We start from the raw sequence: 25,558 nt of genomic DNA, 5'->3' as shown, positions 1-25,558 counted from the left end.
TCTGTAAAAATATTAAGTTGCGTCTTTATGGTGCCACTGTTGATTATCTCGTCCTTTTTAAATGTGTTGCTTAAAAAAATTATTGTGCAATTTATTTGGGTTTTTCAAGGGGAAAAAATCACACTGATGGTGTAGAAGTCTCAAAACCTCAAAAGGAGCTCATACTTCAGTTGTACTTTATGTTTTGTAAAAACAGCATGTTGTCTTATGTGTATGCTTCCTGTTATGTTAAAATAACAAAGCTGTGACACCATGAGTGCAGTGGGTAGCTGTTTTATAGACGGTGTTATAGAATGAACGCTTAAATATGAGTAATTCCAGCATGGCAACTGAGCACCAGGGTCTACCTCGCTGACCACAGCCTGATCTCTATCATGCAAACAAGTGCTGAGCTTCATCCATAGGGTGTCTGGGCTCAACCTTTGAGATAGAGTGACCTCAGGCATTGAGCAGGGACTTGGTGTAGAGCTGCTACTCCTCCGCTTTGAGGAGGATGTGTTTCAGGCATTTTCTACTAAGAGGAGACACTGGAAAGATTATGTCTGTTTGCTGGTTTGTGAACACCTCGGTGTTGCTGCATACGATCTAGACTAGACGGTGGCCAGGGACAAAACTGACTCTGAATCTCTACTTTGACCCCTGTGACCTGGACCCACATAGCAGCAGAAAATGGATGGAGGGATATTTCAATTCATAGCTTGCCTGAAAATCTATGCATTTTTAAGCTGTCTTCAGTCTATTGAAGTAACCCAGTGTATTTGCATTATAAACACAAACTGCTACTAGGTGAATCTTAAAAAAAGTTGATGATTAAAATAGCACATAGCCTGACATACTCTGAGGTTATAAGCTCCATATCCGCTAACAAGAGATCTACTGTGTCATATTCACCACTGAAGCGGTGACAGATAAAGTAATGGAAACAAAGCTGTAAATCTTTACAGCAGGTAACAAAGTTTGAATGTCAGCGAGCATGACGGCCACTGATTCAGACAGACGTACTGAGGGGGGCCGGGGGGGGTAGGGAGGCAGAGTTGGCATGGATTCCTACCTGTTTGAGAGCGGTTGGCGATCCTCCAGTCAACGTGCCACCCTGGCTGCTTTCTCTCCTCCCAGCACTCCCGCCATGCCTGCATGCCCCATTTCCACTCACACTGGGGACACAATCAGAAAAACACCAGGAACAGACATGAGCAAATCCAGTTACTAATCAGGTAGACATGGTGGCATGACACAGTATCACAGCAGATATATTTTTTCAAGTGTGAGGGTGAAAAACTCACATATTTTGAGGCTAGGTGGGTAGTGAAGGTGTAATGACTACACATATCAACGAACACTGATCAAGTCTAACTGGGAACCCATTAGTCGTACCCTTTCTTATGGATTACTCGTATTTCCTTTCACCTCTTACTTTAATTGTTATTCATTATCTAACTATTTAGTTAGATTTAGAAAAAGATAGTTAGGACTAAAATACACCTGTCATCTTTTCAAAGCTCTGTTTTCTTGGCTGCCAGGTCAAGAATTTGAGAATTCTTTAGAGAATTCTGAGAAACATATGTGGTGCAGAAAGCAAATTTTCTTCAAATTGAAAAATTATTTTCACTTTAAAGCTGACAATAAAATAAATTATAAAACATGGCAAAAAAAAAAAGAAAAAGAAAATTGGCATAAAACATCCTGGTCCAGGCTTTCAAGGTAGGTTTGAAAAACAGTAATAAAAGGACTTTAATGTAAAAAAGACAAAAACAAAAAAAAAGACAATCCTTATGCACTTACATCACGGTGTAGAGATACAAAGACACAAACAGAGAAATTGCACTGTAAATCATGTCCATGTACACGTCAATTTATTTGGCCATGAGACCAGACTAGGTTGACATACACCACACTTCTTCCTATAATAAATACAAAAATACTTGAAAAATTGCTACATTTTGGCTCCAGTTTCACTTTGTTACAAACTTAACATGTTTCCTTCATAAGAAGGTATGGTACTTCACATTAGAGCAGACATCTATTTTTGAGGAGTTCAGATATAGACATTAGTTTTATTTTATTTATTTTTCTCCCATGGAAGGACAAGAAGGGGACAGTAAAATACTGATTGTTCCCGGAACTGAAAAACCTATGTACTGCTCATTAACTTATATTTGTCATCAAAGATCCCATTTCATCTCCCACCACTTGGCCTTCAACATGCAGTCAAGTACATTCTCTGTGGAGATGGTTAAGAAGAGTTCTTGGGCTGGTTTTCACCAAAGTTGCTGTTGGTGTTGTGGTATTATCCCAACCCTAACCCTAACCTCCAACCTAGGGTAAGGATTTATAACCAGGGCTGCACATAAGTGGTCCGCAGGTGCACATTCACTATCAAAATAAAAGACGCGCACCAGATAAGAAGTTGCAACGCGCGTTTGCGTACATAAGTTGTTCTGGAGGAGGACAGACATTTATTCAGAACTCTTAAAGATGTCAAAGAAGCAAGCTCCGTAAGCAATTACTTTGGTGTTCCTCCACCACAAAAGAAGCGTGTATTCCCAGACATTCAGAGACTCACTAACTCTAAAGTTTCAAACCTGTTCTGGCTTTAGGATAAGAACAGAAAACGTGCATCAGAAGCTCTATGGCATGGGTTTCTAGCAGCTCCTTTAGGTGTAATGTGTAGGTGGCCCAGTACTTTGGTCCATATAGTATATGTTCTCTAACTTGCGATAGTAAACTGACACAGTTGTGGAGACTTACAAAAAGACCTTCAGTTGGGTTTTGAAGGAATTTGCACTTTACAAAAAGCATTAAAAAACAACCTCATAGCCCAAAACATTAGCACAAGAAAGGGATACAGAAAAATAGAGTAGAAAGAAAACCGCAAACTTGTGCAGCCAGCAAAGATTAAATTCTCTTTCATCCTGACATTAATTTTGTGTAAAGCATCATAGCTGATTCAAAGCTGGGTCTCCTGCTATGACCATGCAGTTGACAGTTGAAGAGTCCACCCTTTCCAAGCCGGGAAACAGAGTTTCAGGCGCAGAGAGAAACCAGGAGCATTCTGTCATTCAGAATTGACCACACGTGTAATATGTGCCAGACTACCATCCTGTGCCAGCACAGAGCGAGCTGAAAATTCAGTTTTTTTTCCCTGCACCAACACAAACTTTATTTCCAGCCTGCTGTACTTGTCATGTTTGCCTTGTTGGGACCTTGTTTGGTTCCTAAAATGTAAATCAAGTTGAAGCGTCACCTTTTTCAGACACTGGAGCATTTCCAGAAACACATTGCAGAGGTACAAGTAACAAAGTACTTCTACAAAGTGATCAAAAAATAGCAGCCACCATGAAAATGTTCATGTATAGAAGTGTACAAGATGAGGCTCTTGAATGGGAAATGAAGATTTCCAAAGATTCTCAAAACCTTTTTTTTTTACGCCTTGTAAAATTGTCATCCATGCAACCTTGCAACCATCCATCCATCTACTGGGGTGATGGAGCCTATCTCAGGTGGTATAGGGTGAGAGACAGGGTAAACCCTGGCTAACACAGAAAGACAACCATTGGTCCTCACATTTACACCTTGTACAACTGCTATAAGGAAAAACAACTTCTTAACATTGTTAATTGTTTAGGATATGTAACATAAACCTACCCTAACCTTAAATCTTTTTATAGCATTTTCATCTGATTGAAACACCCAAACAGAAAGGATTTTAACAGGAAAAACTGCAATGTCAAAATATAAGAGACTTCATTCGAAATGTTACATCTTCTAATTTCCCAAAATGTGATTATTTAGCATGTGTCTTAAACAAACCCCTCTGGATGCCCAGAGGTTAAAGCAAAGGAACAGAAAGTGAGGAAGACAAAGAGAAAGAGAGAAAAAGTAATAGGAGACAGAGTTGGGGGTAAAGCTCAGAAGGAGGGGCGATGAATTCCCAAATCTAATCTGAGTATAATCAGGGCACTGCCCCAGTGTCCTAACCCCATCTACACACACTTACACACACAAACCACAAGGCTGTTGCCTATCCATAACCCCCAGTGTGTGGGCTGCGATGTTCCCATGACCCACTTAACACATCTGGGTCAGCTGTATTCAACTACCAACTAATACATATACACACGTACACATCCTGCCAGGTACATTAAGACAAATGAACACACACACATGCAGGTTCAGATAAGGCATGGGGTTTTTTTTTTTTCAAACTCGTTTGAGTAAAAATGATTGCTTATCCACTCCTCATTACTGGAAAAAGCCCCATATATGTCTCATTATATTATAAAGCGCAGCACTGTTCAACAACTATTCACTCCTCCAGAGTTCAGCAGTGGTTATTTTTCAGAGCATTTACTCTTCTAAAGGCCCAGCTCGAACTGGAGCAAAGGCCGAATGTGTGGCCCCACTTCACTGTATATAAAGAGCACTGTGAGACGAACACCTTTGAGAGCCAAAAGGTTGTCTCGCTAGTTGTAGAGCTGGATGTAAACTAGTAAGTTTTTCTGGCGCGTTGGGGCCTTTTTGCAGAGGCAGGAAGCGAGAGAAGGGCACATGAAGAGAGCGGTTAGGCTCTTTAAACGCAGGGGTAGTACTGGCTGCATCGCTTCCAAAAATAAAAAAGGAGAAAAGAAAAAAAAAAGAAAAAGAACTTTTGAAGTGTGTTTGTGTTTGAGGCGAGGGAGCAAAGGTGTGCTTTTGCGTTTGAGGCAAAAGCCAGGAGTATCTTCAGTGTGTGTGTGTGTGTGTGCGCGTGTGTGTGTAAGTCCCTCTTGCCAGTTTTAAAAACCATCCGTAGCCCAGGTAAATGGCATGCTGTCCTCTGCACATGCCCAGTGGCTTTCTCTTTCTCTTCACAGGAAAGAGTTCAGAGGGCCAGTTAGCACCGTTCACAGCGGACCCCGAGGCTTCACTCAAACACACAGCCCAAAACACACACAACCAAATTCATGCACAGAGAATTCCTTAAGCACACACAGCGTACAGGAGGCCACAAACACATTCACACATGCTTGCAGGCTCGCGCAAATTCATGCGGCAGCAGTACATGCATACATACGCATGTGCATGCACACACATGCGCACACACAGTTGGCCCATGGCTAGAGTGTTCAAACAGGCGTGATATTGAAATCCAGCAGTAGGGAGAACAGTGGGTTTTGCTGAGGTCCATAGCAGGTTATTGATCAAGGTTAGTTTACTGTGAAAACTCTGCCTGTGGCCAAGGGCCATTCATACCAGAGGGGTGTGTGTGTGTGTGTGTGTGTGTGTGTGTGTGTGTGTGTGTGTGTGTGTGTGTGTGTGTGTGTGTGTAAGCAAATGAGTAAGAAAAAGACTTAAACGTGTATTTTTGAATATACATGTATATTGAAAGTTAATGGACTGATTGGAGTCTAGCTGAGCTTTTATCAGCTAAGAGAGCTGTCTTTGTGCAGAAGCTTATAGAGCCCCTAAAGTGTAACAGTGGGAATCATCATCTTTTTTCTCCACTAATTTTGCATTACCTTGCAACATTTTGCATTCACCCAATCCATAGACAGTGGCTGAGGTGTATAATGATATAGTATGCATTATGTTGTAACACTATGCATTTTGTTGTGGTCACTGATTGTGACCACAACTGGTGAGTGTACTCCAAACTATAGTCTGATGCACTGTAGTTAGAGAATTAGCTAAACAAGTTAAAGTGGAGCTGAGACATGAATTAAGGCTAATTTCCACTACAGAGGCCTGGATTTACAAAAAAAAAAAAAAAAAAGATGGATTAAAAGAAAGTTTTTAAAGTTATAGTTTTTAGAGCGTTAGCGCCATTGTGTGCCAGTACAAAACATGACATCACCACAATACCTGCCTTTTTGGAGTGCTCGAACCCTCCTCCTCCTCCTGCTCATTTCTTCTTCCAAAACCAACTTACTGTTTACCTGCTTCCTGATCTAATGCATTACTTATCAGGTAACTTTGTAATGGGATCATCTGTTTTATTTACTTCCTGTTGTGTATTTGGCATAGATGGAAAATACAACTCACAAATGTGCAGTATTTGCATTCAACTGTGTTTACTTTTGACACTGTGGCATTTTAAATGATATAGAACGAATTTACATTTCCTACTGGCCTCTAATATATACAGTATCACATCGTAGGCTAACAGGATGTTTAAAGGACAAGAACGATAATGATTCATGATCTTTAGGTTGCTTGCTTGTGACATGATCAAACCTGTCAGGGGTCTCTGTAATTTATTTCCAGAGGAAAAAAAGAGGGGAAAAAAACATTTGACCCCAACATGGCAGAAAGGATCAGTGAATTCAAGATCAAATGAATAAAGGAATGACTACATTTTGAATAGCCATGCATTCATGGGTTCATAATGTTACAATGAGTGCCAGCAAAGTCTTTGTGGTAATGCCAGTCAACCTTTAGAGTTCTGAAGCTTTATGTTGTGGGACTACTCAGGCTTTTACATGTTCTGTGAAACTACCAAACTTGGCTGCCATTCTGTTAGTCCGTCTGACACACTATGCAGATATTCCAGAACACACATTCACATCCCCTTTTGTCTCGCACTAACAAAAGTAGTTGTTTGAGATGTGTCTGTTATTCTATTCAGGACCTCAGAGGCCTGCCAACAAATGACCTTCATATGGAAATTTAAACACCTATGCACACATGCGTAAATGAGTGTGGGGGAATTTCAGCATAACTTCACTCAATCAGACAAAATGTGGTAAATGTTAACCACAGACACACAAAGAGAATCACTTTCAGGCAATATAGATACATAACCTCGTGCATACACATGCATAACTTTCACAAAGCTTGAGTGTAAGTGGGTTGGGGTTTGTTTGTTTTTTTCTATATCATGCCAGAAAGTTGTCCAAGCAGAAAGTTGTGATCCAATTCTTTGCTTTTTTTTCTCCCTTTTTCTTATCTCTAGCTCCCTGTCTTCACAACATCATCCATCCTTACTCTGTGGTACTGAGTCAAAGGGAACTGGATTTATCATGTAGGTGCTGAGAGGATTTATTCACTGACCTCAAAGTTCTTGAATACTTGATTTTGTGTTTGGAAGACTGAAGGGTGCATCAGATCTTAATTTTCAATTGGGGCCTGTTGACCAGCACCCCAAACATGTTTAATGTTCAGCTGCATCTTGCTGGAAATTAATTTGTAATGGTGTGTAAGAGTAATGATCGGAAAGAACCACAGGCTTGCATGGCACTGCTTGGTAGCCAGTGACAGGTCAGCTTCATGGACTAATATTTTGTGTCTGTGTATTTTTACTAACATGTTTAATATTGTTTATGCTTGATCTTGACACCAATATGCATGTAAACAGGTGATGGCAACTTTTTCTTTAGTTTAACGACTTTTTGTCAAACAAACTGGCAGGCCTACTGGTTATAAAATGTCTTCAAGCTATCTTACGGTTAATATGTTGTAAAACCTTTTATCTGCTTGAGTTCTCTTGTAGGTGTCCTCAGCTCAACAGTAATAACAGCAAAAGGAGGGCTTAAAATTGTGACATCAATGTACGCAATGCTGTTCCTTCACCTGTTAATTAGCTGTATGTCTTGTAACTGCATTATAATACATGTCTTCAGATGGATTACAGATGTAACGCTTTAAATTGACTGGGCGATATGAGGAAATCTAATATCACAATAATTTCTGTTGCATCACAATACACGATATATATAAAAATATGTTTAAATAATCTCAATTTTTCCTACTTTGAATACAAAAAATCTGAATGAATTGAAATGTTTTATTTTAACCATTTTTAACTATCAGTTGCCCACAAAGGTTTTTCACTAATGACAATACTGTCACAGTAAATCTCCTTCTGTGGTCAACACTAGACCTTTAACAAACAAAAGATCATAGCAGCAAAAAAGTACATCAAGCAAGAATTCAAGAGAAAAATAAAACCATCTAAATTAAAATGGTGCTTATAACATTTAAAAATGGTAAAATAAAAAATGTGATGCCCTCAAATTACAGAAACAAAAGTCTAGATAGTGACTATTAAAACAACTGGCCAAGAACATTCACAGGTATCACAGCTGGTTTATTTAATGTGGGCTTTTTTGCAGGGAAATGCTGACATGCAGAGTTCAAAACATTCTTCATTTTGCAGTGGATGATTATTCAGCTGGTGGGATAATTTCGTGGTACTGCTACCTTTAGCGACTATCCGATCTTTAAGTGATGACGTGATAACCCTGCTTCTGGGTCCAAACTACTCTGCGTTTATTAAGGCTGTTGTGTTTTTAACATGTTTTAATGCTTTGTATCTTTTTCTGTTTAATCTCAACAAGCCCCTAAAAACAGTCAGCGATCACTGTCGGCCTCTCTCAGTTTTTATTACCACTGTTCATTTTAAAGCTCAGTTTTTAAAACCTTACGATGTAACTACAGCCTAGGCCATGCAGCAGTATATTAATGACTAACCTCGCATTGTGGATGGATTATCTCAGTTGTTCTCCAGACTGAAGTTTGGTCCGTTTAGAGCATCCTGCCATGCAACTGCTTTTGTCCCTAACCATCGGGAACATTCACATTAACTTTTATCGAGTGGAAACAAAGTTAGTGTTCATCCTCCTCCAGTTTCACTGTGCTAATGTGTTTATAGTATGCAAACCATAGCTGTGTAGCTAGCCACCACGTAGCACATCATTAAATACCAGCTAGCCCAACTTCAGTAACCCTACAAATGTCATTACTGTTTAGTTTTCTGTCTTCATTAATGTCGGAAGCAATAGCAGAGCTATGCGTTTTAATTTTTCAACTCTCAGTGATGCCGCAGTGTTAATTTGACTTTGGATCTGAAGCAGAGGTTGGACCTGAAAACGGCTAATGATGTCAGACTTAAAGACCAGATAGTTTCATGGCATGTTTTGCAAATTATGCATTTTGTTCAACGTCCTCCTTATGAAATTTCTTTTTTTGTATTGTTGTATTTCCTCGCTTGTCTATCTGGGACAAATATAAATAGTATTCTCAGCGCAATGTGCCAGGTAGAAAATTTTCCTTTTGGGAGGTGGGATTAATAATGCATTCACAGAAAAAACTCACAGTGAATGCATGCAGACAGCTTCATATTTCCATGTCAATTTATACTTGATGGTTACAATAAAGTCATTTTAACCATCGTGCGTGGAAAAACTTGCGATACATCGAGTATATTCGATATATCGCCCACCCCTGTGAAATAGAAACAGCAACCAGCAATCCTTTAAACTTCTCCTTTATCATAAGGGGTCACCACAGCAGGTAGTTCTGCATGTTTGACTTGGAGTTTTATGGTGGATGCCTTTCCTGAGAAGATCCCAAATTTGTGTGTCCAGCTGAAAATGAACCACTGACCTTTCACCTGCCATTTAACTGTGCAAACCACTACACTACACTTCTTTTTAGTTTGCTTCAAAGGAGCCAGTGAGCAGACTTGAGCAACAGATTTCAAGGATTTTTGAAAGCCTTCCATTCAAGCATAGAAACAGCACCTAACGCAAGGGATGTCCAGTAGTATTGTGTCTACACAACGTTAGCAAAAAACGAATCATTAACCAATATTCAATTCTATCTCAAACAATTTAAATCCATAAAAGCATAATTTGTTTGCATCTCTTTAGCTGAATCTATAAAAATTGCAAATATAACAGTCTGAAATGGTGTCACTGAAAGGGTGGCTCGGAAGCAGATGATTTGCTCCTAAACTCCTAAAGGGATCACACACCCCCCCCCAAAAAAAAAAGAAACTGCTACTACACTACAGCTATGTGTAGAACATGGTGGAGGCTCTGTTATGGTTTGAGATTGCATTTCAGCAAATGGTGTTAGGGATCTATTAGCAAAAACTGCCATCAGAGTTTGATTCTTCAACAAATGCTTCATTTTTGGTTCATTTTTCATCGTGACAATGATCCCAAATACACTGTCCATGCATTAAAAGCACACCTGGATAGAAAACATATAAAGGAGCACTATCATTCCACACTATTTCAGTAATATTCAGACCTGAATATTACTGAAATAGTGTGGAATTTGGAGAGAGACAAAAGACAGCTAGCATCCAACGAAGAGCTTTGGAATGCCCTTTATGAAGCCTGGACAACTATTCCTGCAGACTACTTAAAGAAATGACAAGAATGCTTGCATGAAGGTTCAGGCTACATTAGAATGCACTGTTATGCAAGATGGTAAATTCTAGGGGGGGAGTATCAGAGAGGGTTATGTTTTCTTTTCATTTTACTTAGCACTTTAGGTGACCCAAAGCATTTCTGGATTTCCTTAACCCCGAAATCAAACATTAAACTAGTTTTTGTGAAAATGATGTACAACCAAACTGTCCTCACTTTCCAAAAAGGGCCACCATCTGAAGGTCCAAAATTGAAAAAGGATAGTAGTGCAACAACAAACATACACAGTCTCCTCCATCCCCTCTATTTCTCCCTTCCTGTGTCCGGTCAGAGTAATGGATGGCATATCTGTTGCTTACTCATGCATACAGCTGACAAATTGTCCCTCTCTGATCACAGCCCCGCTGCTGTGTGATTTGTGAAAGACAGCACACGACAAGATGAGTCGGCAGCTCAGATTGAAAAAGGGCACCGGGGATACAGACAAACTAGTCCAAAAAGGTGCATTTGAAGAAAATTATATATCTGAGGGCTTACGGGCCGCCGGAGTGCGGATGAGCTGCTTCTGTGGGTGAGTGCATGCACATGTGAGTAAGATTACAGATACGTGAGACATGTTTTTTTGCAATGACCTTGGTGTGGTGGAAAATTTTCATCTCAGTACATGTGTATGATGGTATACAAATTCACACAAAAAGCTTCCCAACAAGGGCAGAATCTCTAAGATGCACATAAACCATAATGCGTGACTTTTGGAGACTGGATTTACATGTAAGACAGGCCACATATTGTGCACCAGTCCCTATTTAAAGTGTATGATATGACCCAAATACAGTCCAGCAGTCCCTGCTTACAGTGTAATTTAACCCACATACTACTCGCTGCTCCCTGGACCTGGTATCATAATATAACCCACATTCTTGCAAGCACACTCTAATCCTGTCCCTGTTGCTGGCAGTTTTGTGCATACGCTAAACAAACTGCCCCAGGTTAAATCTTAAAAATCTAAATATTTCATAAAAGTTTAAGTTTGCATGAAAATAAAAGAGAATGCAACCATGTTAAAAGGCTACCACATTTATAAGATCAAGTAATTTAACTTCAACTAAAGGCTGCTAAATGAATCCTTTTGTCAAAAGTTTATCAAATCCTTCCTTCTGAATTTAAAAAGTTGTTGTTTTTTTTGCCCTGGTTTGCTGAGTCTGCATCTTTAGTACAAAGAACACTGCTTTATTTTACTTGATCAGATCTAGAATTTTCCATGGCAGCAGTTAAAGTTATATTGGTCCAATTGTCATAGAAATTTGGCCAAATCTGGCTGACTGGCAGCGTTGGCTCAGAGTCAAATAGGTGGAGTATCTTTCCTCAGCCCAGTGTAAAATCTCTGGGTCAGGGATGTCAAACTCATGTTATCTGTTTGATCAAATGTTCGATCTTAAGTGGCCTGAACCAGTGAAACCCCCCTTTCTGTTAGTGTAAAGAACTTTAACTACACATTTAACTGGGATATTTTAATACAATTTCAACAGTACATCAGTTTCTCTATAGCAAAATGCTGCTGTCAATAAAAGAAATTTGTCCGGATATGACTCCTTGGGCTTAAAATTGTAATAAGTAAATGTGTAAAATTACAATTTTACAGAAAATGTTCTGCTAGCTCATTGCTCAGGCTGAAAGACTGAAATGGAAAGTTTTTGTTAATTCACAGAAAATGTCCTTTTTTAAAAGAAAAAACATTCATTGTAAAAACAGAAAATTCTTTAGCAGATAGTGAGAAAACAGGAATTTCTAGATCATTAAATGCTTTGGTGTAGTATGAATGACCGTGGGGAAGGTCTTTATCAGTAGGGAAACCTATAAAAATAAAAATGCAGTCCAAAATTGATTAACTTTTTCCAAAGCTGTCCAGAAGGCCAGATTAGACTCTTTGGTGAGACAATTCTGACCCTGGACCTTATGTTTGACACCCCTGCTTTATGTATTCTTTTCAGGCTGTAAAGACATTTTTCACTAGTAAACTAGTCCAGCATGTATGAAACTAGAGAGGGAAAAAGAAAATGCACCAAAGCAGGTACAGCTGCACACTGTGTGCTGCTGTGACTGAGACGTGTGCCTTTTTATTTATCAACTTAGATCTTCTCACGTGGAATGAAGTGACTGACTAGTATAAGAACAAGATTTTTGCCACACAACCTTTAACAGCAAAGGTAAGCTGATACTTTTGACACAATAAAGTCTCCAGTCATCACTCCAAAACAGTGGTCCCAGCTCTTAATGTGAAACACGTTTGCTGGTCATAGAATTTCACTCACCAAAGTTGAAGGACAAACCTCTCAGAGGGGCTGTACCTCACAGTCAGCCATATTATTTCAGACAGTTCCATTTAAAAAAACAAAAGGACAAATATGATCAAGAGGTCCAGTTTGGTCATGTGAATTATCAGTTTTACCAATTTGGAGAACACCTGTCAATGAAAGCAGACACTGCACTAAATTCAATCCAAATGGATGTCTTATAACAAAATTCACAGTTGTTGCGTTGGGGGAAATTAGCTATAGAGACCAAATGTTTGTTTTTACCAGTCTTATTGCTTGGTGGAAAAAAGGTGTAAGAAAGATCCACTTCTTGGTAAAGGTTTATTTGGGACCAGTTGCAGAATACACACACAGAACCCTCTAATGTGCACCTGAAATGGTAGGAACATAAAAAAGATATGCTTTAAGGGTCCAACAGTGCACTTGGATGTTATATGGCCATTACATCACTGCATTTCTTCCAACCATTAGAACCTAACTGGTGGACTTGTGTTTCAAGGATTGAATGTTTAAGTACAAACTTCAACTTAAAGTATTTACTAGCAACAAAAGGAATCATATATAGGTGTTTCAAGCATCTTTCAATCTTTAGAAACGAACGTGTCCTGTGTACTAAGTAAGTCAGCACAATACTGACCCAACGTTGTGAACATAATTACAGCCTAATCATCTGGCACAAAAGCCAAAAAGAAGCTTATGTTCCTAATGTGATCCTTAAAATCATAGGCCAACGCAGTCAAGCTTCCATAAATTAGCCTACTTTATGACGAGCCGTGAGCCATTAGGAGGAAGGGGGGAAAAATCAAAGAGTGAAAGATAAAGAAAATAAAGGGGAGAAGGTACAAAGGGGCAGGAGTGGGGGTGAACGAGGCCTTTGCTAATTCAGAACACTAGTCGGAGCATTGTGCCAAGTCTGCCTCCCCTCTGAACCCCCCGCCTCCCTCCTTCCAACCTCTTCTCTTTCTTTCAAAGGGCCAAGGGGAGGCTGCAGCTTTCTAGTCATAAACATCTCTCGGGTAGGTCTGCACTGGGCCTTTGCCACTTTACATATTTGCTTATTTGAGAAAAAAAGCAGAACGAAAAAAGAAAGCTATTCTGGCTCAAAATCTGCTTCTCTCTCACCCTCTTTCATTCTCTGTCTGATCATTCCTCAAGGCCAGAGTTGAGGCTGTGATAGAGATTAGGACAGCAGCGCTACTGACAAGGCAGCTAAATCTACACCGGCTGACAAACCTGGCAGTCGCAGTGTTTGGAGAAGGGTTGTTAAAAAAGAATCAGAGGGGGGGGTTGACTAATAGCGAAAAGAGAGAAAAAGAAAGAGAGAGATGAGGGTCAGGAAATGGAGCATTTTGAAGGGGGCCAAAATGGTTGATTAGGGAGACTGATCAGTCCTGATTTAAGGCAGATGTAGGGCTCTCGCACGGTTGATTTAGCTTTACTAAAAGAATGTGTGCATTCCTGCATGTGTGTATACATTAGCAGCAAGTACTGTACATCATGCATGTGTGGCTGTTTAAGGCTGACTAAACAATCTGTGTACACAAGAGGGTGTGAGTGGTGCGCAGCCCATAGGGACTCTCGCAGACAAACAGTCTACACTTGCAAAGTGCTGAATTCACAACACTTCAAGAGCTACCACTTTCCCGTGGTGAAACCACACGGCAGTAGTCGCCACTATCGGACACAATATGGTGTCCATATGCCCATGATGACATCCAGATGACTTGATTCAAGGGAACTTCACGGCAAGGAGTCGTGTTGGGTCTGATTAAACCACTCGAGCAGGGCACATTTAAAGGACAAGTCCACAGCTTTGTCTTGGAACAATAAGGTTTCCATATGTGGAAATGTAGGAATGTGATTCCAGTAACAGAGATGGCAGATCTTGACTTGTGACATGTAATACAGGAATACAGCAGAACGATGTAACATATATATGTCGGATAGTTTATCACAGCCTTTCCCAAAGTTGAGAGTGCAGCGGCGTCCTTAAAAGGAGACAGAAGATCCCACAGGCCCAATCTTAAATCTGCGCTCTAATCAAATTACAAGAGTACGGAGCCCCGCAGGGGACATGGGAGAAAAAAAAAATTAGGGAGAAAAAAAAAATTAGGGAGAAAAAAAAAAAAATTAAGACGGACTTTTGCGAGATCTCGCAAAACAAACTCGGGATCTCGCAAAAGTATTGCGAGATCTCGCAAAAGTTTTAGCCGCATTCTTCGGAGGCCGGCAGCTCGAAGCCGACCGGGAGGTCGAGGCACGATGTGCCGGGAAAGCGGTGTTCCTCCCGGCTGTAGTAGGTCTCAACCTCCCGTTAGCTTCGAGCTAGTGGGTGTCAGATCTCCAAAAACGTCGGAGCACTTTTGCAAATATGTGATGTCTTGTAAACCGAGCAGGTATCTGACGTTTACACAACTACATTCACACCTCAAAATATCTTAAAAGTGTATTTTGTGACCCAGAAAGAGTAATATTACAACTAAGTAGCTGCCGCCATTGTTGGAATTCAACTTTCGCGAGAAAGTTTTGTGAGATCCCGAGTTTGTTTTGCGAGATCTCGCAAAAGTTTTGCGAGATCCCGAGTTTGTTTTGCGAGATCTCACAAAAGTTTTGCGAGATCCCGAGTTTGTTTTGCGAGATCTCGCAAAAGTCAGTCTTAATTTTTTTTTTTCTCCCTAATTTTTTTTTTCTCCCATGTCCCCTGCGGGGCTCCGTACAAGAGAACTTCATGGATTTCCATGAAATTCTTATTTAAAAAATGCAAATAACACAGGCTGCTGGCTATAAATTGCTAATGCGACCCAGTCAAATGCAAAGTGTTAAGGGCAACGTGTGACTCGCCTGCCACTGGGATACAAACTTCAATAGAAGAGCAGTAAATTTTGGTCAGAGTATTGAGTAACATCCAACTAACCAGGGTTTTACTTCACTTTTTATAGAAATAAATACATTTATTACATATGAAAACGTATAAATGTTTAATCACTTTCAAACTGAATTTGTGTTATTACTGGAGCCCACCTGCAGTATCTTCACAATCCTTAACTTAACGAAACATAAAAGCTCAGTCTTAGTGGTCGGGTTCGCATTATGTTAACACGCCACAGTTTTGTGGCGTGTTAACGCCACAGGGTTGTGTCTCGTTTCAGCGGCACAACCCTAACCTTAGATAGGTCGTCTTTCTTTTTAACACTCCACTCCAGGCACCTGTCATGGTGATAAGCAGTGTTGGGCAAGTTACTTTGAAAAAGTAATTAATTATAGTTTCTAGTTACTTCTTCAAAAAAGTAAATGAGTTAGTAATGGAGCAATAAATTACTTGAAAAGTAACTATTGCGTTACTTTAAAAAAAAAAAAAAAAACATTGGCCATTTTTTACTATTTTTGATTTTACCCTTAAAAACTATTTACTTTGCCTGGTTTGGTATCATCCTTTTCAGCACAACCTCACGTGTCTGAATTAGAGACGGACCGATCTGATATTACGTATCGGTATCGGTCTGATACTGACCTAAATTACTGGATGGGATATCGGAGAGAAATAAAAAATGTAATCCGATCCGTTAAATATCAAAAAAGCACCTCACAAAACTTGTGACATGGCCTCATAACCTTAGCACGTCGGAGCAGTGTGCGTCACGTGATAGAGCCTGTCGGTGGTCTGGTTGAGCATTTGGAGCCGGCATTTCATCTTCGACAAAGTTATCCCCGAGAGAAGTAAAGCAAGTGTGTAAGTTCATCTCTGAATGTTTGTAAAGCATTCCCACATTAAGCTTAACAACCAATATATGGAGCGACTGCCTCTCCCTCTCCTGCTGCTACTTCAATCGTCAAACTGATCAATGATCAGCTGATCGGCTTTTCTGTCGCGAGTCTTGTTTATCGCCCACTTCGTGCCAGAAAGAGGAAACCAGCGGCTGAACAACAGCAGCACGTTTAAGCTTGATAAGCTGTTGTTAGAATTTATTTAATCTTACTTTCTACACCAGGATCTTTTTCTACGTAGCTGACGGCTGGTAACTGTGCAGGGGCGGATCTAGCAAAGTTTAGCCAGGGGGGCCGATAGGGCATGAACAGGGAAAAGGGGGCACAAAGAAATACTTTTCTTTCTTATTCTCATTTAAAATGTGTTGCTTTTAATAAATAATTATCCGAATCTTACACCCAAAGTTTTAATCTGATGAAAAATGTATAGAAGTCCATTACTGTATATAGTAACTATTAAGTCTAATATACCCCAGTAAGCTATAGTACTTTTTCCATATGTGCAGTCTGCAATTCTGTTGAAGAAAGATGTTGAATCTATTTAATTACTCTTGAAAAATAATTGAGTTCTGTGCATTTTTTTCCCACACTGCATCAAATTAAAGTTGATTACAGCGATTAAGCATCACGAGGTGGAGGGTGGGTGGTTCCCTATTTTTTTTTAGAACCCTATTAGTTAGGTTGCTTAATAATAATAATAATAATAAAGTACTCTTTAAAATACCAGAATAGGGAGGATGGAGTAGGTTTAAGTTTATTAGATTGATCAGTATTGCTGAACTATGAAATATTTTGAGTGCAGTGTATTTTTTGCATACAGGTATAACAGAATAGCTTTAGTGTTTGTGTTTTTGTAACTTGAGTATGAACTTATACAAGCAAGATATTGAAAAAACATTTTTATTGATTAAAAAACACACTATATCGGATTCATATCGGTATCGGCACATATCCAAATTTATGATATCGGTATCGGTATCGGACATAAAAAAGTGGTATCGTGCCATCTCTAGTCTGAATTAACAGTTGTGTTTTCATTTTGACATACTGTATTAACACAACTGATCTAAAATCAGACAAAAAACATAAAATCCAAGTAGAAAAAGTTATAGTTTTTACTGTAACAACCACAAACATGTTTAATGAATCATGTTTCATAACTTTAAATGCAAATATAAATGGTCAATTTTAAAATCATACGCACAAGTTTTGCAAACAACAAAGTTATTTGCAGCCATTTACCTTTTACCCTTTTTTTTTAAATAACCATTTCAAACTGTTTATATAACAATCAGCTGTTCTGCATTCAATAAGATGCCACACAAATTATTTCTGCCACTCCAAAAAAATAATTTCTGTCCACTATAAAGGAGAACATCACAGCCTGATACCTGCAGGTCTGACAGCAGCAGGTGTATCACTGCTCCTGTTTTTTTTTACCTGGAGACAGCAGTCGCCTCATTGTTCTGACACACAACACAAAACTATCCACAACACTGCATACTAACTACACAAGAAAACACATTAACTACACACTCCAAACATGCTAAACGTCACCAATCTCTCACATCTCAAAATTCGCTCTCTCTTTTTCTGTTGTTTTTCTTTCTCTCTCTCGCTGTCACTCCTAAAACGTCCCCCTCTTCCCTAAACAATCAAATGTCATGTTACCATATCATTTTTGATTGTCGACATGGTGCATTTTCCCACCAACACCAAAGGGCTGGGTTTTTTTGTTTTGTTTTTTTATTTTTTGGGTCATAAGCAGAGAGTGCTTGCTAGCGCTGTCCTTAGACAGTAAACGTGACGAAACTATTGAGGAAAAAACGCCGCATATATATTGTTTATCATGACTCTGGTTTTACGTGGCCTATCAACACAATTTATAAACTGGTATAAATCACCTTGTTGCTTTGTCATCTAGAAGTGGTCATGTGATTGGCTTACCACGACTACTTTATTCTTCCTCAGTCAAACAGCAGCACTCATGCGACTGTTTTGCCCCCTAGCTCCAGGAGTTGTGCCAAAAAGTGATCGTCTGCCAGAAAGTGATTGCCGCCCGCGGGAGCGCGCACAGCTGCTTAAAGCTGTAGCGCCCAGATTACTTACAGCTACTTCCGTGCAACTGATATAAGATGCGGTAAGCTGAACACAGCTTCAACCGTCTGTTTGTTGAAAAATAGTAACGCCACCGCATTTTCTTGTTAGTAACGGTAACGGCGTTGTAACAATAGTAATTAGTTAGATTACTCGTTACTGAAAAAAGTAACGCCGTTAGTAAAGCCATTACTTGTAATCCCGTTATTTCCATCACTGGTGACAAGGTACCCCATTCTCCCACCAGCTGTAATTTAACATGCTGTTAAACTAAATTCAGTAACTACATTACAGTTACAATTAGGTTCTTCAGTTATCTGCACACCAGTTGGATAGAAAGTTTAAAAAAAAAGTTTAAAAAAAAAATGCTTTTTTTTCTGCATATTTGCGGAAGAGATGGAAAATGCTGGAGTGGTCTACAGCTGAGTTATGGACATTACTTTTATTTGAATTGCACAAAAGGACAAGAGCACAATGATAATGTGCAAACGGTGTCCAGAATAGAAACAAATACTTCTAACACAACATGAGCTCTGTGCAAACTTGCAGAGAGATCATGCTAACACAAAGCTAACCAAGAACCCAGAATGATTTTAAACTTGAGTCCATGCAGAACCCCAGCCCAGCAGCAAGAGCCTGATCTTCAGCAGGTAAACAAAGGCACTATGAGGCTTGCAGCCTCTGTTTCTTCCTGTTTATGTTCCTACAGTAGAATCACTGTAGCGACCTTTTTGAAATCTCTTTGAGCTGGTTTTCTACTTTGCTGTGTGTTATCCGGTTTGTGTTCCTGCATTAATGCAAAAAGAAAGATTGTTAAGTGTTAAATCTTGGTATGTGGAGTTGTAGCCTGATTATCACAATGCATTTCAGGTCATTTTACAGTGTTACAAGAAAGTAATGTAATAAATAGTGTAACTAATTGCTTTCTCCAACAAGTAATTAAGTAGTATCGGCTATTAGTTTTAAGGAAACTAATCAGTAATGGGTAATAGACATTACTCGTTAGTTTCTTTGAGTAATGACCCCAACACTGCCCACCACACAACAAAAACTGCTAAAGAAGGAACAGGACTAAGAGGCCAAGGCACTGTCCCAGCTCCAAATTTCCCAAGTCTCAGGCTGACTCAGCATCTCCCAAATGCGCCAAAATAAACCAATACACCTGAGGCTCTGCCCTTTAAAGCACATGACACAAAAAGTCTGCTGCCAAGATGCTGGTGCCAGACAAGTGGTACACCGCAAAATTCCCTTGGCCGAGCGCTGAGGTATTTAGGTGGAATGACACGAACAGGAAGGTTGTTTTAATGTTGTGGCCACATAGATGACGGTTCCCTAATATGCAGAAAATTATTGTTTCTTTGATGATACCTTAAAGTGGTTAATGCATCATTTATAGTCCTGGATTGTTGTCCATGTGTATGGTTCTTTGCCATGCATGCACAGTCATTCATTCAGAACGTACGGTGGTCCTCCTTGGGCTCTTGTGCTCTGGGGGGCTCTAGATGTCTGGGGCCTGGATCCCCTCCATGCCTGCTTCATGTCCTGGGGGGCTACGGCTCCCCACACCTACTATTAGATAGTTACATTGAGAAACCTTTTGAATACAAGCACGCTTACACACACAGGTGTCCACATGGGCATTCACCTGTTTGTACTCACAGACACACAGTATCTTGGTTGGCCTCTAAACATTTAGTGCGTTGTCGGTCTTGTGTGCTGCTCAGTAACATTCAATATTTAATTTGTATTGTAACTTATGCTTATGTTGGTTGTTGCTGTGGTTTCCCTACTTTTTTCTTCTGTCTGGTGATCAAACAGATTTTTTGTGTCTTTTCTCTCTTTCTCTTCTTCTCCTCGGTTTTCCTTTCTCCTCGCCTTCTGTTGAGTCTCTTCCCAACCCCTCTTTTTTTTCATCTTTCTCTTTCCCTTCCACCTGTCCTGTCCATTCTGACTGTAATAACTTAAAAGTAAAATAAATTAATAAATAATAAAGATCGAACAAAATATGACAATCAAATGCATTTTCTTGGCCTTTAGGCAATAATTCTGATTGCTACAGTGCCAGACAGGACAGGTTAAAAAAAAAAAAAAAAAAAGAAAGTCACCAGCATTTAGCCCAATAAAAATCATTTTCGACTATTGAAAAAACATAAGTGTGTTTCACAGATAATGGCTGCAATGGGTAATCTTAAATGTTTCATTCGACTACCAAAAAGTTTATATTTTGCACAACTTCTGTGTTGTCTGCGGGCGGTACTAAAATAAATGACGAACAAAAGCACAAATATAAGCAAGAGTAGCTGAAACAGATGATTTTCCAACACTGTATGCTGTGACAGAGTGTACCTAAAGCATGTAGATGTGGATCTGCAAATCACCATGCTGGCACTTTAATGTATTTGACTCAATTTATTACGTTCTCACTGTGGCCTTTGCTGTATACCTTCATTTCCAGGTGTGTTTCTGAATGTATCTTAGGCAAACTTGACTTGTATGTTTTTAAACTTATTTCACAGAGCTCATCCTCCAGTTGTAATCTCAGATCACCAATGACTTATCTGCTGTATGGCCCCAGCATATTGACAGAAATGAGAAGAAAAGCTTTTGTGCATTCTTTTCCACATACTTGGAACCGTTTGTAGAGGGAAATGAAATTAGAGACCTTGGTTTCCTTTACTCAATCTAGGCATTTGTAAACTCCACAGTAAATGACTTTTCACAGATTTTAGTTCAGTTTAGCTTTCTTAATACTGGCAGTTTTTCTGTGCCGTCTATTTTCTTGCAGCCTCCATACATTTACCTCTAATGCTGCTATGCAGGCCTGGCCTCCTGTAGGAAAAAAAGATTGATAACCTCACAGCTTAAAAGTGTTAAATTAGATTAAAAAATCTATATGAGGTTCCAACAGTCAGAGTTGGGTCAGTAACAAATCTCTTCAACGTGTTTCGGCAGAGAGACACAACTATGCGCTTATTTAAGACGGAGGAAATTTCATGTTAAGATGAATGTAACTTTGGAAGATACTCAGTTGGATTATTACCTTTAGATAAGAGTTTGAATCAATACTGAGCCTTTCTGTACCTTGGAGGACATTTTGAAGTCTCAGTGGATGAACTCATTCGTGCTTATTATACACAGCTAAACCGGAAAGTAAGTGTGTACGTTTTGGGGGGTTTCACTGAAATATATTAAACCAAAAAAACCCTGATCTCCTGACTGCTTTTCTTGCAGTAATATAATGTTGGCAATGTTATCCTGTCCCCAGGTCTTAGCAATGAACTTGGCAAGTACAAGATTATCATTACTGGGGTGATAATAGTTAAGAGAAAGAAAGACCCACAGTGCATATGTTCAATCTTAACATTGGAAATAGTCTTTTGACCGACTTGCTAACAACTGTCTTACAAATCATTGGATAATAAGACAATGTTCAAAAACTCTGATTTTTAGGAGCTTTGTGTCAGCAGACCTAGGCTCTAATAAACCAAAGTTATCCATATCACTTTAACACAATGAATGCTCATCAAAAGCAGTATTGCCGCAACAATATGCAAAATGCTAGTCTGATGCGGTTTGCAATTATTATACAATAACATAGCAGCAATTTCTATGATAATGTAAAACAACAGAGGATTGTAGCCCACCAGATCATTCACAGGCAAAACCAAACCACTCTAATAAGTATAATTTGTGTGTTTGTCCATCTCTCTGTGTGCTTCTTCTCACCCTAGATTGTGTATTGTCAGTCTGTGCGTCTGTCTTTCTGCTTCTCTACACCCACTACCTCACAGTTGCAGATTAGGATGCTTAGCGCTCACCGCAGGGCGAGCTAATCACCAAGGAAAGCAAGCAGTTAAGGAGGGGAGGGGGTCGGAAAGAAAAGGAAAGGGGAGTGGTGCTTAAGTGCCCTCCACCCCACCTCCCCATCCAACCATCCGACCCTTGCCAATCCTGCCTCCATACTGCCCGCAGGGCATCGTCACGGTTGCAGCGGTGTGAAAGTAATCTTCCAGTGACACTTTTCTGCGTTTCTTTTCTCCTTTTTTCTTTTTGTTTTTATTTTTTCATATGGGCTGGGATCGGGGTCACTGTCAACAGCCTCCTTCCTGAACCCCCCCCACCACCACCACCACCACCACCATCACCTCTCTAAAACATGCAAACATGCCCCCAGAGAAGGCAACTCCAAGTGTTGTGTACAAACACAGCAGTGGCAAAATTCCTTCCATCCCTCGCCTCTAAAAATACTTCCCCACAATGCATCTGATAATAGGTTTATGCAACGATGCACCAGCACGTGGTAATGTTTCCAGCCCTACATCAGCTGATGGAGGAAAAAATTACAAATGCAAAACTGTTGAGCTGCAGCATGTAAAACACCTGAAATCTGGAGAAATATTGGGATTAATCGGGTTTTAGGGGATAAAGATGGTCCATGTCTATGACTTGCTGTCAACAGATAACAGGCATTCACAGTTCTAACCCTCAACAGAGGGTCACTAACATGCAGCTTCATTAAACAGATGGACATTGTGGTCGTAGCAACTGTTACAGGTGCAGATACATACACAGCAAAAGTGTACGGTGACTAAGCAATTTTTTTTTTTTTTAGTTTTACTTTTGTTATTTTGAAAAGTGTTTTCCATAGATGACATGTTTGTGTTTATGTCACCGGCTTTATGGTCTCATACAAATACAGGCAGCTTTTTATATATATTAGTTGGTTAATTCAGTTTAAGGCCAAAATGTCTAGTTATTAATAGACATGAAAAACGATCCCTTCCTTCATGCTTGTAAAGAAACTAGCACAATCTAAATGCTAAAAAAAATCTTTAATTTAAAATAGTTCATTTAAATCAGTTTTTTAGCTTTTTTGCAAGTTTATTTGTGTTACATTATGTCCACATACTGAGGGGCGTAGCTGTGCATGTTTTTTCATCAGTAATTTAATTATGGAAAACATCAATGGCAGATACTCACAGGACTATTACAATGACTCCTAGTCAGTGTTCATGTTCAGGTTACTATTAAAACGTTCAGTGTAACTAAGCCGTGTGTGAGGTAGAGCAATGCAACAGAAACAGGGATTTCTGTCTTATGACACGTCATTATAAGTACTCCACAATTTCATAGTGAGATTTTCTCAAAGATGAGTTTGCATGAAATTAATTAACCAAAAGGAAACAAAATAAGTAAACCTGCACTAAGTTACTTCCATTCCTTAGGTTCAGCACACAAACAAATATATTTGTATTACGATGAATAAACTGGTCAGTTTTCATGTTCAAAATGTTGTTCAAATATTAAGCTGTACTTCCAGTAGCAGTGCAGTGTAACCCACGATGTGCACATGTAGTTTTAACATTGTAAAAAAAAAAAAGAATCCGGGCCAGTCAGAGCAATATTTTCTAAATTTATTCATCAGATTTGCTAAACTAAAACTGTATCATGAGCATTCCACTTCAAACAAGGCAGCGCTCTTTTGACTTTAATAAACTGAAAGTTCCAATGACTTTTTCTCTTTAACTACCGAACACTTCAATAAAAACCAAGTGAGTATGCATCATTGCTCTGAAGTTGTTTGAAGCAGCAACCTTCATCAGATTTCAGAGTGCAAAATTGAGTTCCTGATCACCAATGAAGTCAGCAGAATTTTGGATTCAATTAGTAATAATTTGTATTTACAATATATTTTAAATGTATCTACACAGAGCAAAAAAGGCAGCCCTGTGTTTATTGCCTAAATTGGCCCCACTGCTAAGGTTTTAATTGTGCACAAACATCCCAAAGATGTGTTTTACGCACATTAGTCAAATTAACAAAAATTTTAAAAATTAAACAAATGCTTATGTTATCCGATTAAGATGGCATCTGTGAACAATAATAAAGCAGTGTTAGAACATGTCACCCACAGCATGGCAGAGACAGCGTTGGACATATACACTCATCGTTGCTAATCTCAATTAATTGCTGCAGGTCACTTAGCGGTACGCACTGACGATAAGATGCTGAGCTTCACGGGGTGAAATGCAGCAAAGGAGAGAAAACAAATGAGAGAGAGGGGTCGCGGGGGAGCTCGACCTCTGGCCGCACGCTGCACTGAATAACAATGGCAAAACCACCTGTTTATTGTAAGTTATTCTCTGTGCTTGTTTGAATTGGCAGGTGGCTGAGAATTTATCTCCTCGCTGAGCACAATGAGGAGCAGTGTGTCTACGCATGTGTCGGTAAGCAGAAGGTAGCACTCCAGACAAAAGGAAAAGAGCCAGATTTAAGAGCAGTGTCGCTCAGTGTGCGCCAAGCGTCTCCATAAATCCTAATACACATTCCACATTCCCTGTGGAACTGAAAAAAAAAAGAGAGAGAGAGAGAGAGGGGGGCAAAGAAAGGGAGGGAATGAATGTGTTTTCTTCTTATCTATCTGTCTTTCACTCTCTTTTCCCGGTGAGAGAGACAGAAGGGAATAAATGGCTCCCCCTCTCCTCTCCTCTCTCCTCGGTGTGGGCTGACAGCGCAGCAGATGGTGGTTTAAGCAGTGAATTTATGAGCACCACAATCTTAATGTTGCAGAAAGAAAAGAAAAGGACTCGCATCAAACGCCACTGACAAATGCACTTGCTAATATTAATGCACTCCTCATTCATCCAATATGCTGCCTAATTGCCTTTCTGTACACAGTAATATGGCACCTGCTGCTCAAGTCCGGCGTCAGGAGAGGGGAGATCGAGGAGAGGGGGCGGTGTTGGTGGGGTGGGGTGGTGAAAGTGTCCCTCACTCTCTCTTTCCATCTTTCTCTCTCCCTTTTTTTTCTGTGATGGATGCAAGGCTGTGGATCATGCGCCAGACCTGTCAGTGTTCCTAATTAAAATTTTATACTTACAGGCTCGGGAAGAAAAAAAAGGTGGAAAGCACTCAGTAAACAATCAGTTATGAGAAGAGAGGAAGAGAGAGGCCATCACAGACACATCCACGCAATGCGACACACACACCAGCTTTAAATACAGCACAACACACTGAAAATCCTTGGACTTTATTACAAGCCGCCTCACCCGCAGATCAAACCCGAAAGGCCTGAAAGAAGCCACCCACCTTTGCTCTAAGGTCTTTCATGAGCTCATGTGTGCCACCTTTCAAGCATCAGTATACCGAAACCTGAAGGGAAGTTAAAAAACAATCATGTCCAGATTGGTAGATTTGTACCGCGTGTGGCGCTTGTGCTTGCTGGGTTCTCATCATTAAACATTC

The 25,558-nt window shown here is 39.8% G+C and overlaps 1 long non-coding RNA gene across 3 annotated transcripts in view; it reads right to left on the bottom strand.

The window, feature by feature from the left end:
• Positions 1-25,558, bottom strand: part of LOC120741739 — a 431,134-nt gene that overhangs the window by 383,237 nt on the left and 22,339 nt on the right. For all 3 annotated transcript variants that reach the window (XR_005697678.1, XR_005697679.1, XR_005697677.1), the window contains exon 2: positions 1,052-1,154. This is a non-coding gene — a long non-coding RNA (uncharacterized LOC120741739). The remainder of the gene's footprint in view (positions 1-1,051; positions 1,155-25,558) is intronic.

The sequence above is a fragment of the Simochromis diagramma genome, unplaced genomic scaffold (assembly GCF_900408965.1).
Source record: "Simochromis diagramma unplaced genomic scaffold, fSimDia1.1 OVJJ01000486.1, whole genome shotgun sequence".
NCBI lineage: Eukaryota > Metazoa > Chordata > Actinopteri > Cichliformes > Cichlidae > Simochromis > Simochromis diagramma.
The sequence above is the reverse complement of the archived record's forward strand: the minus strand, read 5'-3'. Positions and strand labels throughout refer to the sequence as shown.